Consider the following 12,579-nt stretch of genomic DNA (forward strand, 5'->3'; position numbering starts at 1 on the left):
AAACTAATTAACCTCCATTAGAGCAGTTCTGGCTTAAATATGAAAACAAACTATCCAAGTGGATTTTGCTAGTGGGCACGTTCAAAAACAAAAACGCTATTTTATATCGCTCAAACCTGTCCGTTCCTCTCCACCAATCACATGCCTTTAATCTGTATAGGCCACCCACTACATCTGTCTGCATGAAGGGAGGGTGTGTTTGGGAGTCATTAGGGGCGGCAGTGGCTCAGTGGTTCATGTAGGTTGTCTACAAACCGAAAGGTTGGTGGTTCAATCCCCGGTTCCACTTGACCAAGTGTCGAGGTGTCCATGAGCAAGACACCTAACCCCAGCTGCTCCCGACGAGCTGGATGGCGCCTTGCATGGCTGACACCGCCGTCGGTGTATGAGTGAGTGAGTGAATGGGTGAATGTGAGGCTATGTAAAGCGCTTTGGTGGCCATAGGTCTGTGAAAGCGCTATATAAATGCAGTCCATTTACCATTTACCATTTACCATATTTCTCTCATTCTCATCCTCTCTCCTTCTTCTCTTCGGTAGTCTCAGTGGGATTAATTGAAGGAGGAAAGCAAGAGGGAGCGAGAAGTGGAAAGACGTGAAAAACAGGAGAAACATGGAAAAACAATCTCTTGCGTCCCCAAGGGATGGAGTTCGGTAAAGAACTTGTCTGAGCGTGTGTTGAAGAGGGCTGCATCCACTTGAGTGAAGAGTCAATGTCATACACAGGCCACGGTTCATCAACATCAGCCCAGATCACAACTGTGCTTGTGAAACACAGAAACAGGTATGTTTTCAGAAAGTATAGTGAAACTACACAATTTAAAGGGATAGTTCACCCAAAATTAGTTAGGGATAGTTTAAATTCTGTTATCATTTACTAAACCCCATGTTATCCAAACCTGTATGACTTCCAAGCTTTGATTTTCCAAAAGCAGATGTGACCAGGTGGCTTTCAACCACCAACATAGACAAAAAAAGCACCATAAAAGTGGTCCATTTGACTTGTGCACTATATTCCAAGTCTACTTGTGTGATGAACCAACCAAAATTTAAGTCGTTATTCACTCCTCATGGTACCCTCCACTTGGGGTTGGGCGATAAACGATGTCATACTAAGATCGCGATAAAATTTACGTTGATAACGATGAAAAGGTCTGAACATTTTTACTTCAAATAGACTAATCTAATAGCCTATCACACAGCAGAAATAAACACGAAAATAGCCAGTCAGTGTGTGTCACTAATAAGTGACTTCTGCATGTCTCTGTGTGATTGAACTGCGCGGTTTCGTCTGATACACAAACTCACACACGTGACGCTCTCTGTGTTTTCAGCATCTGACGTCTCAATATACATGAACATATGAACTTCATCTTCACAGCTGCTTTGTGAGTCTCTTCACAAGTGACTTTTTTTATTTCTTTTTTATAATAGAAATACTAATAAAATAGTTAATCATTTGTTTATTTTTAGCTCATCACCATTAAATAATATTAACAGATACAACTTTTGATTTTAGTAAATGTTGAAATTAACATAATGTAAGAAGAATAAATGCTTTATTTCTGTTAGTTCATGTTAAATAATGTAGTTAACTAATGTTAACAAATGGAATCTTATTGTAAAGTGTTACCAAAGCACATAAGAAAATTACTAAAACTTAAACTAAAATTAAATGAAAACTGAACATATAATAAATAGCTAATTAAAAATATGAATAAATATTATAATAGTATGTAAATAATACTAAAATAACAGTCATGACAGATTTTTTTTTTTAAATGTGTGGATCTGCTGTTTGTTTAAGTATACTAATATTTGCCATTTATTGAGTGCTGAATGAATTGCATTTAATGAAATGTATTATATCTTATAGATAGATAGATAAATATGGTATTCATAGCATCATATACTGTGTTACACTACACCATCTGAGAGAATAACTGATGCTATTAAAATTATTGTTGTCCTTTACTCACAATGTTTGTGGGAAATTGGCTGTTTGGAGATAGAGCCACTAAGAAAATAAAAACAGCACAATAAAGAGATATTGAAGATCTGTGAAGCTCTGGGCTAGAGACTCAGAAAGCCTCTGAAAGTGTGTGTGTGTGTTCTTATCTGCATGTCTGTGTGTTCTCACAGACACCTGTAGTTCAATAATGCATTTAAAGGCCCATTACCATTTTCCATTATTTACATAACCCTTCCTCTCCCTTTCTTCCCCCCACGGCAGAGAGATATAGAAGGATGGGGGGAATAAGCATGATTTCGACTGCAAGCAACAGGCAAGATCGAATCATTTTTTTTTCTGAGGAAATTCTCCCTCTGGCTTTCTGACACACTAGCAAACAACAAATAAGCAAAAGAGAGTCCAGATAGAAGACAAATAAATGTGGCGGTACCTTTAAAAAAGAAAAAAGAAAGCTATATTAGACATGACACAAGTCTATTCTGGGACTTGTGTTTTGAAAAACCTTCTTTAAACTGCTTGATAACATCCTGTAACTTTCATTTTTGCTTTCTGTTTGTAAATGATTGAGGACATTTTGGATCACCACCTATTGTTGCAAGCAATCCCTGGATCCCACAGCAGATGTTGCCGCTGATGGTAATTATAGGAATATTACTTTGTAAAGGTCATTTGTTTCCATAGAAATCCTGCAGATGCTATCTGAGCTAAACTCTAAAAAGCTCTGGAATCCCATATGACCCCTGGCTTGCACTGAAGTCCTCCCAGCTTAATGTAATACTCTGTTCAGAGATATCCGCACTGATATTAGCCCTTGTTGCCGTGTTGGATTAATAGGGTTCTTCTAATGCTCATGTATCCTCAAATAAGACAAATGTGTCTTCCAGCATCCACAAGGAGAGTGGTTCCTTTAATAGAGAGTTTTTCAGTAAGACGCACTTGGGTTCAGAGTGACAAGGTTTTTCAGAGAGCACATATTCGGCTAAACTAAAGCACTGTTGTTCCTTCAAGGACTCTTGAGTTGATGTCTGTTCCTCTTACCTCTCGCTTCCTGCTTTCTTCACATTATGAAAAGAGTAATTTGGTCTCCTGTTTTTTGTTGTTTTATCACTTAAAGGGATGGTTCGGAGTAATTTCAACCTAGGGTCCTTTGCACCATGACCTCGAGCCAAACACCCCCCCCCCCCAGAAGCTTTTTTTCCCTTGGTCGAACATTATTAAAGTTAGCGCTTATAGAGATATCAGCCGAATGGCTTAGTGCAGGCGCCAAGGTTGTATCTCGTAAATTACTAGAGGTGGGGTACTCGGACTCGGGTCCAATTTTGAATGAACTCGGACTTGTCACGCACTCGGATGAATTTGTGCTCGGACTTGACACGGACTCTGACATTTTAGAGTCGGAAAGATTTTCGAGTACAGTCGAGTCCAGGCAATGGAGGACACAATATTATTCAAAAACGAAACAAAACTGCTTGTGTTGTTTCACCGTTGAGCATTGTAGCCAATCACAGACATGTATATTAAGCGCATGAACACAGTGGCAAATCAGAGGCGTTTTAGAGTCACCATGCGGAGAATTCGCTCAAAATGTATGTTCAGAATTAGCACAAGCTTTATCCTTTCGCAAATCCCCTCATAAACAACAAAGTCTAGACACGATATAAATAAGATATTCACTGTGCAGTGCGGACAACTTCAGTGTTTATGACGAGAGTTTTAGGGAGAGTGCAGAACGCGGTAAGTAGCCTAAGTGATGTTTTAAAGCAACACCATGAGTTTTTCAACCTTCATAATATATTTCCAAGACCCTTGTGATGGTACATCGACTTTTACTGGCACTACGGAACTTCGGGGTTCGGGTAGTAACCTGAGCACAAAAAGAACTACAAAATTCGACTGCTTTACGGCATGCCTCACTTCCCCCACCCACCCATTTCCTCAAATTCGGACGTATAGCGTGTGTATGTTGTTGTCATGGCCGAAGCAGCAACGAAACTGAAGAAGGCAAAGGTTTTGTCAGAGGAGACTAGGAAGAGAAAAAGGGAGAGTGACAAAATCAAAGGCTTGAATCAAAGGCTTCTGAAACTAAAGGTGTATGTAAACTTATGACTAAAGTGTAAATGTAACAAAAATTACAACATTATTAGATGCCAAAATGTTGCTATGGTTATCATGTTTTCATGTTGCTATGTTTACTATGTCAATCATCGCAATTTCATGACTCACAGGAAAAAAATTTAGCGGATTCACTCCCACATTTAAATGCAGTTATCACTCTTTATAATTTACAGTGTGAACGTAACCACTGGTCCTCTAGAAGCATGAAAAACAAAACTATTATTTAGATTGTCAGAATAGCGCTCCCTTTAAAGCAACACCATGTAACTTTTGCTCTTGGGGTCCCCCTACAGTTGGGAAACAGTATTGTCTTCTACTACTGTCATAAAATCTGTCATGGTTACACCAGGGGATACACGTGCATTTGTTGACAAGCCGATACCCCCGAACTCTGCAGAAGGAGTTCTCGCATCTTGGGCAGACTGCCTGCGTTGCGTGTGAAATGTCTTCATCCCAGGTACAGTGGCATATATTTCAGCATGTCATATGAATATAATTTCATGGGTTTTATTTTTTCATCGAAAACTAGCATGTTAGCGTTTACTAGCTACCAGATTGATAATTCGCTCCTCTACTAGCATTACTTGATTCATGAATATAAATGGAGGACCAGATAGCTTCCGTAACATAGCCAGGCAGACAACAAATTCGAAAAACTAGAGATAGTATGCAAGAAATATACTTACTAGTCCAACAGCATGACGGCCAAGTCAGCATCGGTCGGGCACCCCTCCTCCTCCTTTAGCTCACGCCAGCGAGCTCACGCTGGACCAATATTGATCCTCGTCCGATGAAGCAGTCGATTCTTTTCCCTACCGGAATTCCTGTTCCCTTTACGCAATCATACTACAAATCATGCATAGTTGCCGAGTTACCATACGTACCATCAGAACTGAATATGAGCAAGAAGCACAACTGGATGTACGTTTTTTTATTAATTTTTTTATTAGAAGCGAGTTTTTCCCCATCTGTCAATTCAATCCAGATTATTTCTTTTCAAATTTAAAACGTTATTACTGATTTCAATGTAATGTTTATTAAGGCTTTGATTTATTAAGGTTTATTAAGGCTTTGACGCATGTGCTGTCAGCAGACACGGCTCGTTGAGGGGGAACAGGAATTCCGGTAGGGAACAGAATCGACTGCTTCACCGGCCACACATTTGTCACTCTCCCTTTTTCTCTTCCTAGTCTCCTCCGACAAAACCTTTGCCTTCTTCGGTTTCGTTGCTGCTTCGGCCATGACAACAACATACACACGCTATACGTCCGAATTTAAGGAAATGGGGGGTGGTGGGGGAAGTGAGGTATGCCGTAAAGCAGTCGAATTTTGTAGTTCTTTTTGTGCTCAGGTTACTACCCGAACCCCGAAGTTCCGTAGTGCCAGTAAAAGCGATACAGACCCCGTCAGGCTATGGCAGACGTGTCATTCAACCTATTGTAAGTCGATGTACCATCACAAGGGTCTTGGAAATATATTGTGAAGGTTGAAAAACTACATGATGTTGCTTTAACACTAAGTTGTCAACACTTTTTCCAGCAACACCGGGTGATCGCGCGAGATCCCGCAAAGAGCACAACATCTATTGCCGAAATTTTTGCAAAGGACTTTTACGGGCTTTTCCCAAGTTAGCGGTTAGCACTTCAGGTATGGGCATGATGTGCAAATGCTTTTTAGAGAAGTTTCTGAATTCAGGTAATCTTGATTAATTTAAGCACTCTCATCTATAATCAAGGTTAATATCAAGGCCAATTTTCCTGAGTAAAGGCAGTCGGTGTAAAGTAGCAAAATTTGCATGTGCATGAACTTTTTAAACATAATTAAAAGTGTTTGGCCTGAATGGGTTGAACTAGCTGTCAAGGCCTGTTCAGAGCTTTAAATAACTTTATGGCGTAACTTTATTAAATAAAACAAAAGGGCGATAATCCAACATTAAAAAATGTAAATTCTGTCTGTAATTACTCACCCTCATGTTGTTCCAACCGCGTAAGACTTTTGTTCATCTTCTGAACACAATTTAAGATATTTTTGATGAAATCTGAGAGCTGGCTCCCTCCTTCATAAGCTTCTATGTAATTTCATTCTGCCAAAACACACCAGAGCTTTACTAATTATATATTTATTGCTCCTGGAGAGCAAGAATATCTTGCAGTTTATAAATAAAAAAACATATGTGTAACTGGACAAAATGTTATCCTTGGTGTGACTGTGAAAGGATTATTTTTGATGCAATATTTTTCAAAGCAAGTTTATCTGTCATTGGGAATTGGCTTTTACACAGCTTGAATAATTTGCCTGAAAGATTTCTCAGAAAGATTTAACACCTGATTATCACCAGGGTGTTGTTAAATGTAAATATTTAATACCTTTTTATTAATATTAAAAAGCAGGTGTGTGTGTGTGTGTGTGTGTGTGTGTGTGTGTGTTTGCAGGGTGAATCAGCAGTGGCAGTATATTATATTATATTATATTATATTATATTATAGACCAGACTGAATAGATTTTAGCCAACTTTCAGTCATCTTCAGAGATGTTTCAAAGACTAAACTGCTGACTTAGTCGAATATGTGGCCTTCTATTAATTCGTTCCCCGTGATTGTGTGAAGGGTTTGATAACAGAATAAAGCGTTGATTTGTCTATTGAGCGAGTTCTTTCATCTTAATGGGTGTTTTCATTTGACTTTGAAGCACTTATGTTGCTTTAGTTTTCCAATTTTATTCTTGGACGGAGGCATTTTTTTTTGCACAGAGTTGGCCCAGACGTTCACACGCTGCCGAGCTGTGAAATCTCAGTTTATTGTCTTTGAATCAAATACAGTGTCTTTGTACCTTTGCGTAGCACTTTTTAGTGTGTGAGAGTGAGTGAGTGAGCGAATGTGAGAGAAAGTAATTTCGTTTTCTTTTTCCTATTGTGCCGTAGTTCCGTCTTGTTACATTTCCATCTTCTCACTTTGCCAGTGAGATGGAACAAACGCCTCAGACCTCCCTAATGAATCTGTGAGCAATTTCTTGCCTATTTCTGCATGTTTGCCTGGAGTCGACTTCAAGGCTTCAATGCAAGCATTCTGTCTAGATATTGTGTTTGAAGCCACTCACGTCACATAACACACAGCACTGGCACAGCAGGGCAAGACATGTTGACCCACTTAGCGGATCTTCCTTATAGTTAACACACCCTCTGCGCTTATACACATGCATAAAACATCTGTTTGTCCCTTGTGAATATGTGTGTGTGTGTGTGTGTGTCTGTCTGCACACAAACACGCTTAGGGATCTTCTTTTTCTTCATCCTTATCAAACTCTGATCAACAGAGCGTCGTATGAAATTATAATTACAGTGACATTCTGCTCCCCACTGTTCCCTTCACTAGCGTAGACATACGCACACATACACACTGCTCCAAGCCCACATAATGTTTCCCACTGTGCCACAAAAAACAGACATCACTAGTCGCTCAGGGGAGCTTCATCAATCCCACATAGAGAAAAGGGAAGACGCAAACATTGCAGCCCACACGCAGAGAGAGCAGCCGTCCCCTAAACATGCCTTAATTAACATGCCATTGTGTGAGTTTGCGCTTTGAGTCTGTGTGACTGTGATCTCCTGGTGCCCTTTCTCAAAATCATCACAGCAGTCTTCGTAATGCTTTCTCCCTCTTATTTTCTCTTTTTCTCACATTGTCATTCTGACCCACCTGCACAAAGCTGCATAATGTTAAGTGTCTCTTTTGAGAAGACCAGCAGATGGTCTGTTTCAGATGCTCGTACTGCTTAGGCTTCTTGACTTGACTAGCTTGCTAGAATTCCTTGTTCTACCAGCTTCATTTTGCTATAGTGAAGCATATAAAACATAAGCTAGGCCTACATAAAAATATAATATTACTCATTATATTGGAATATAATGCATATACACATTAAAATGTAATTTATTCCTGTAATGGCAAAGCCATTACTCCAGTCTTCAGTGTTGCCATGATCCTTAAAAAATGTCTGGAATCTGTGATGAATGGAAAGTAGAAAAAAAAAAAAAAAAAGCAGCATTTATTTGAAATAGATTTTTTTTTAACCGTGTAAAAATCTTTACAATCACTTTTGATCAATTTAATGCCTCCTTCCTGAATAACAGTATTGATTTCTTCCCAAAAAATTTTTTTAAATGCTGTCATCATTTACTTACATGTTTTTGGAAACCTTAGCTGTCAGGAAACACATTTTTAGTGCAAGATTTTCTTTGCTTAGAAGCATAAATTTGGTTGTCTTAATCAAAACGCTACTGTGTGTCATCTAAAGGTTTGGAATATAGTAAAAGAATAGAATACTTTTATGTGATTTTTTTTTAATTGTCATTTTTGACGGCTCTTGACGGCTGGAAATCTATTAGTTAAGTAAAATTAACAAAGAAAATATCTTTAACTTAGCCAGTTAAAGTTTGTTGAGTAATTTCTATTTAGCTGAAGTTTACTTTGCAATAGTCTGTTTCAAATACATTTTACTTAAACAATATAACACTGATTTAAGCCATGCTTTTAAAGTGTATGCTTTACTTAGATCATATAAGTACATTATACTGTAGATACTGTGTAGACAACATAAAAGAAGAAACGTATCCACCCGAACACAGAGATCTTAGTACTTGGTACACAATACTAATTTTTTGAGTATGAATGTGTAATTTGGAGCAGAAAATTAACTGCAGATGTCATAAAACAGTAAGTCACTAAACATAAGAACAAAAGCAATGGTAAAACAGTGTAAATACAGCTGAAAAACAGTGAAAAATGCAACCTTATTATGGAGTAGGTTTTACTTAATTTTATAACATTGATGATATTTACGTTTTAATTTATTCAAGCTTAAATTTAGTACTAATATAGACTTTATTTAATCTAAAAAAAGTAGTATTTACATCACAACAGAATCATTTTCATTGTATAGAAAAGATCAACATGAACATCCTGCTAAACATTGACTTTTTTTTTTTTGTTCTGCTGAAATTGATACAGGTTTGGCACAATACGAGGTTGAGTGAATGATGACAGAATTTTAATCTCCTTAAAGTAGATATTTGACAGGCTGAAGTCAGTGTCTTTGCTTCCTTTCCATTTTCTCTCTAACCTTCTCTCGTGCCTTTCTCTGTATCTGTGGATGATGCCATGATAACGCCCAGGTATATTAGAGAAAGCAAAAACATGTCACTGAAAACCAAACACTGGCGAGGGAGATAGCAAGACACTGGCAAAATAACAGCAGGAGAGATGCAAAGAGAGGAGGGAAGGGAGAGTATAGAGATTGGAAGGGGGTCGAAGGAAATTAAACATTAAATTTGTGGCTGTGTTTAAACTATGTAACTCCAGTGCATTCTGGGGAATATGCATCCCGCTCTTTGCTGTGGCAAGCAATCTCCCGTCGGTTTGGTGTGCGAGTATGTTCGTATATGCTTGCATGTAATGGATGCCACAGGAGGATGACAAGATATAGAGGGATGCTGTCTTGGGGAAGAACCAGACGAGAGCTTGCTGGGGAGAAAGTGATTTCTAGGAAGCAGCTCGCAGATATCAAATGAATGTGCAATTGTGCCTCTGCCTGAGGCAGATATTGTGGACAAGACATAGACAGAGAGAGCAGCATTACAACCTGACCCGGCTAACGAAATATGTTTTTCTCTTTTTGTCCCTCTCTATTCCCTTTTTTTCTATCTGTCTTCTAGTTTTCTTCACTTTTGTGGATTTCTCTCGTCTTTCTCCACTGTTCTTAAAGGAGAACTCCGGTCAATTTTAACATTGAGCTCATTTTTTTGTACATTTGGAGTGCTGTCAGTACAGAGAACAACGACAAAAATCGGTGTTGCCTACAACGTGTTATCCTCTGTTTAAAATTTGCACCCTGTTGACTTCAATGGGGCAAGTTTTAAACCTGCTTTTAGCCTCTTAACATCCTTGATGTGTCATTACAAGTGCACAGGTCATGTGAGTGATTCCTTCGGATTGAACGCGGGTGAATCTGACTGCAGTAGATGTGAAAGATATGAATAAAAATGATGTTTATTCAGCCAGCACACATACCTGTATTTACATCCTGTTTTCGGTCGAAGTCCACAGTAGTCGATTGTCGAGTTCACGCACGTGATCATAGGTACTAAACCTATGCGCGTGAACTCGACAATCGATTACTGTGGACTTCGACCGAAAACAGGATGTAAATACAGGTATGTGCGCTGGCTGAATAAACATCATTTTTTATATATTTCTTTCACATCTACTGCAGTCAGATTCACCCGCGTTCACTCCGAAGGAATCACTCACATGACCTGTGCACTTGTAATGACACATCAAGGATGTTAAGAGGCTAAAAGAGAATTCTTTAAAAGTGCCTCTGTCTAATCTTCTATGATTTTCTACATTAAAGGTTTGAAGGTTTAAAGTTAAAATAGAAGAACTTCTATTCCATTATAAGATAAATAAGCCATTTGTAGATTGATTGATCTGTGGTGCTAGATCAAAACAAATTGTTTGAACATCTTGACTATAGCCTGACAAAGGCATTTTTCTCACATTATTTTGAGGTGTCTGGTCTATTTTGTTTCCCTACTTTAGAAACATTCCCACAGCAAAGGATGCTCATAGGAATGAGAATTGAGGGAACGGGAAGAAAAAAGTTTTGAAGCACCCTTGTGAAAACAAATTGGGACAGAGATGTAAGTGAGGATTAGGGGAGTGTAGTCCGGTGGAATAATTCATGAGATATTGTTCATTAAAACGAGTGACCAGATCACAAGGCCAATGTTGTCTTTTTCACATTACGAGAGCAGAATAAAAAGAAAAATCCAAAAACTCGCAACACAGTACTTGGACTAAAAAGAGCTCTAGCCACAGAAATTCTTGTGATATTCCCATAGTTGCAAGAATTGGGTATATATGTAAGCATCATGTACACTTGATTTCCATAACCATATCTTGCCAATATACAATTTTATGGAAATCTGATAAAAAGCTGGAACACCCCTCTATTAATCACTCTATTAATTAATGCATGATGTCCAAGCAAAAGCAATTCTGGGTGATATTAGATACAGTCAGTTTGAAAAGTCAAACGATTGAAGAGCATAGTATAGCATGGCGTCGCTTATAGTAGAGCAGTATAGTGTAACATTACATAGTATATATAATTTAGTATTGTGTAGCTTAGTATAGTGTATCACTGAACAGCAGCTATACTGTACGTGCACTTCATTATACTGTACAGTTGGACTTTACTGATTCTACTTCTTTGTACTAAGATTTGCTGTTGTACTTTGACAGTTATACTGTAGTATTTTTTTGTAAGGGATAGCATAATATAGTAAAGCATAGTAAAGTATTGTATATATTTTAGTATAGTGTAGCTTAGCACAGTATAGCATAATGTAACTTAGCAAAGTATAGTTAAACAACACCATAACTTAGCATAGTTATAATGTAGTTTAACATAGAAAAGCAGAATAGGAAAATATTCGATTTAGTAATCAGAATATGTCATATTCCAATTATGTAGGCATTGTGCAAACCAGATCAGCCACTTTTCTTTCTTTTTTTTTAAATCTAAAAAAGTAAACCTTTGGAACAACTGACAGGCTGTTGTTGAAAATAAGAACTTATTCTTAAGTGACTTGCCTGGTTAAATAAAGGTTCATTTATAACAAAAAATTAAAAAGCTGCAATATTCCTGTATTATTCAGAATTATGTGATGGAATGTCAAGTGTTACTGACATGCATTTATAAATGTGCATGCCCAAACATAGGTATTTCTGGGTGATTTTTAGATACAGACAAAATAAACACAATTTGTAAAGTATTTTACAAAACATATATAATACAAAATAATGTTTTTAAAGTATAGTACAGTAAAGCTTAGTGTAGCTTGGCATATTATAGCACAATGCAACTTAGTATAACTTATACTATTGTATAGTTGAATATAGTATAGTGCAGGGTTGCCAACTTTGGTTGCCTGACTGGAGTAAGATTTTGATGACATGGGATGCCCTATTTTAGGTTTTAAGGATCCAATAATTATGTCATCTTAATCATGCCATTTACCAAATACTTTGTCCTATATTATACTAGATGCAATTTTTTTAAACTGTCCACCTGTACCATATGGTGAACTGGTAAGTCAGATATCTTACTGACTAATTAATTATAAACAAAATAACATTTAATTTTGTATGCTATACATTGTGGCGAAAATGTGCAGTGTAGGCTATATACATATTAAAGTATACAAAAAGTGGAGTTTACAATATAAGCTCTTTTATTATAGATAATAAGGAAAAGCAGTTGCAAAATCACAGTGTTAATAGGTCAGAGGCAAAATGTGCATTTATGATGCATCTAAATTATTGGACTCATTTCTCTGTTCACTCAATCTGTTGATACAAATCTCATGCTGACTTTTTTCTCGCAATTGGAAGTGTAAATCTCATTTTTAATTGCAAGTTTGTCTTTTTTCAGAAT

At 37.5% G+C, this 12,579-nt stretch overlaps 1 long non-coding RNA gene across 1 annotated transcript in view; it reads left to right on the forward strand.

Moving 5' to 3' along the window:
* Positions 1-12,579, forward strand: part of LOC311286138 — a 149,971-nt gene that overhangs the window by 96,540 nt on the left and 40,852 nt on the right. The window contains exon 3 of the long non-coding RNA XR_014626495.1: positions 540-783. This is a non-coding gene — a long non-coding RNA (uncharacterized lncRNA). The remainder of the gene's footprint in view (positions 1-539; positions 784-12,579) is intronic.

This window comes from Rutilus rutilus, assembly GCF_951802725.1.
Source record: "Rutilus rutilus genome assembly, chromosome: 2".
Classification (NCBI taxonomy): Eukaryota; Metazoa; Chordata; class Actinopteri; order Cypriniformes; family Leuciscidae; genus Rutilus; species Rutilus rutilus.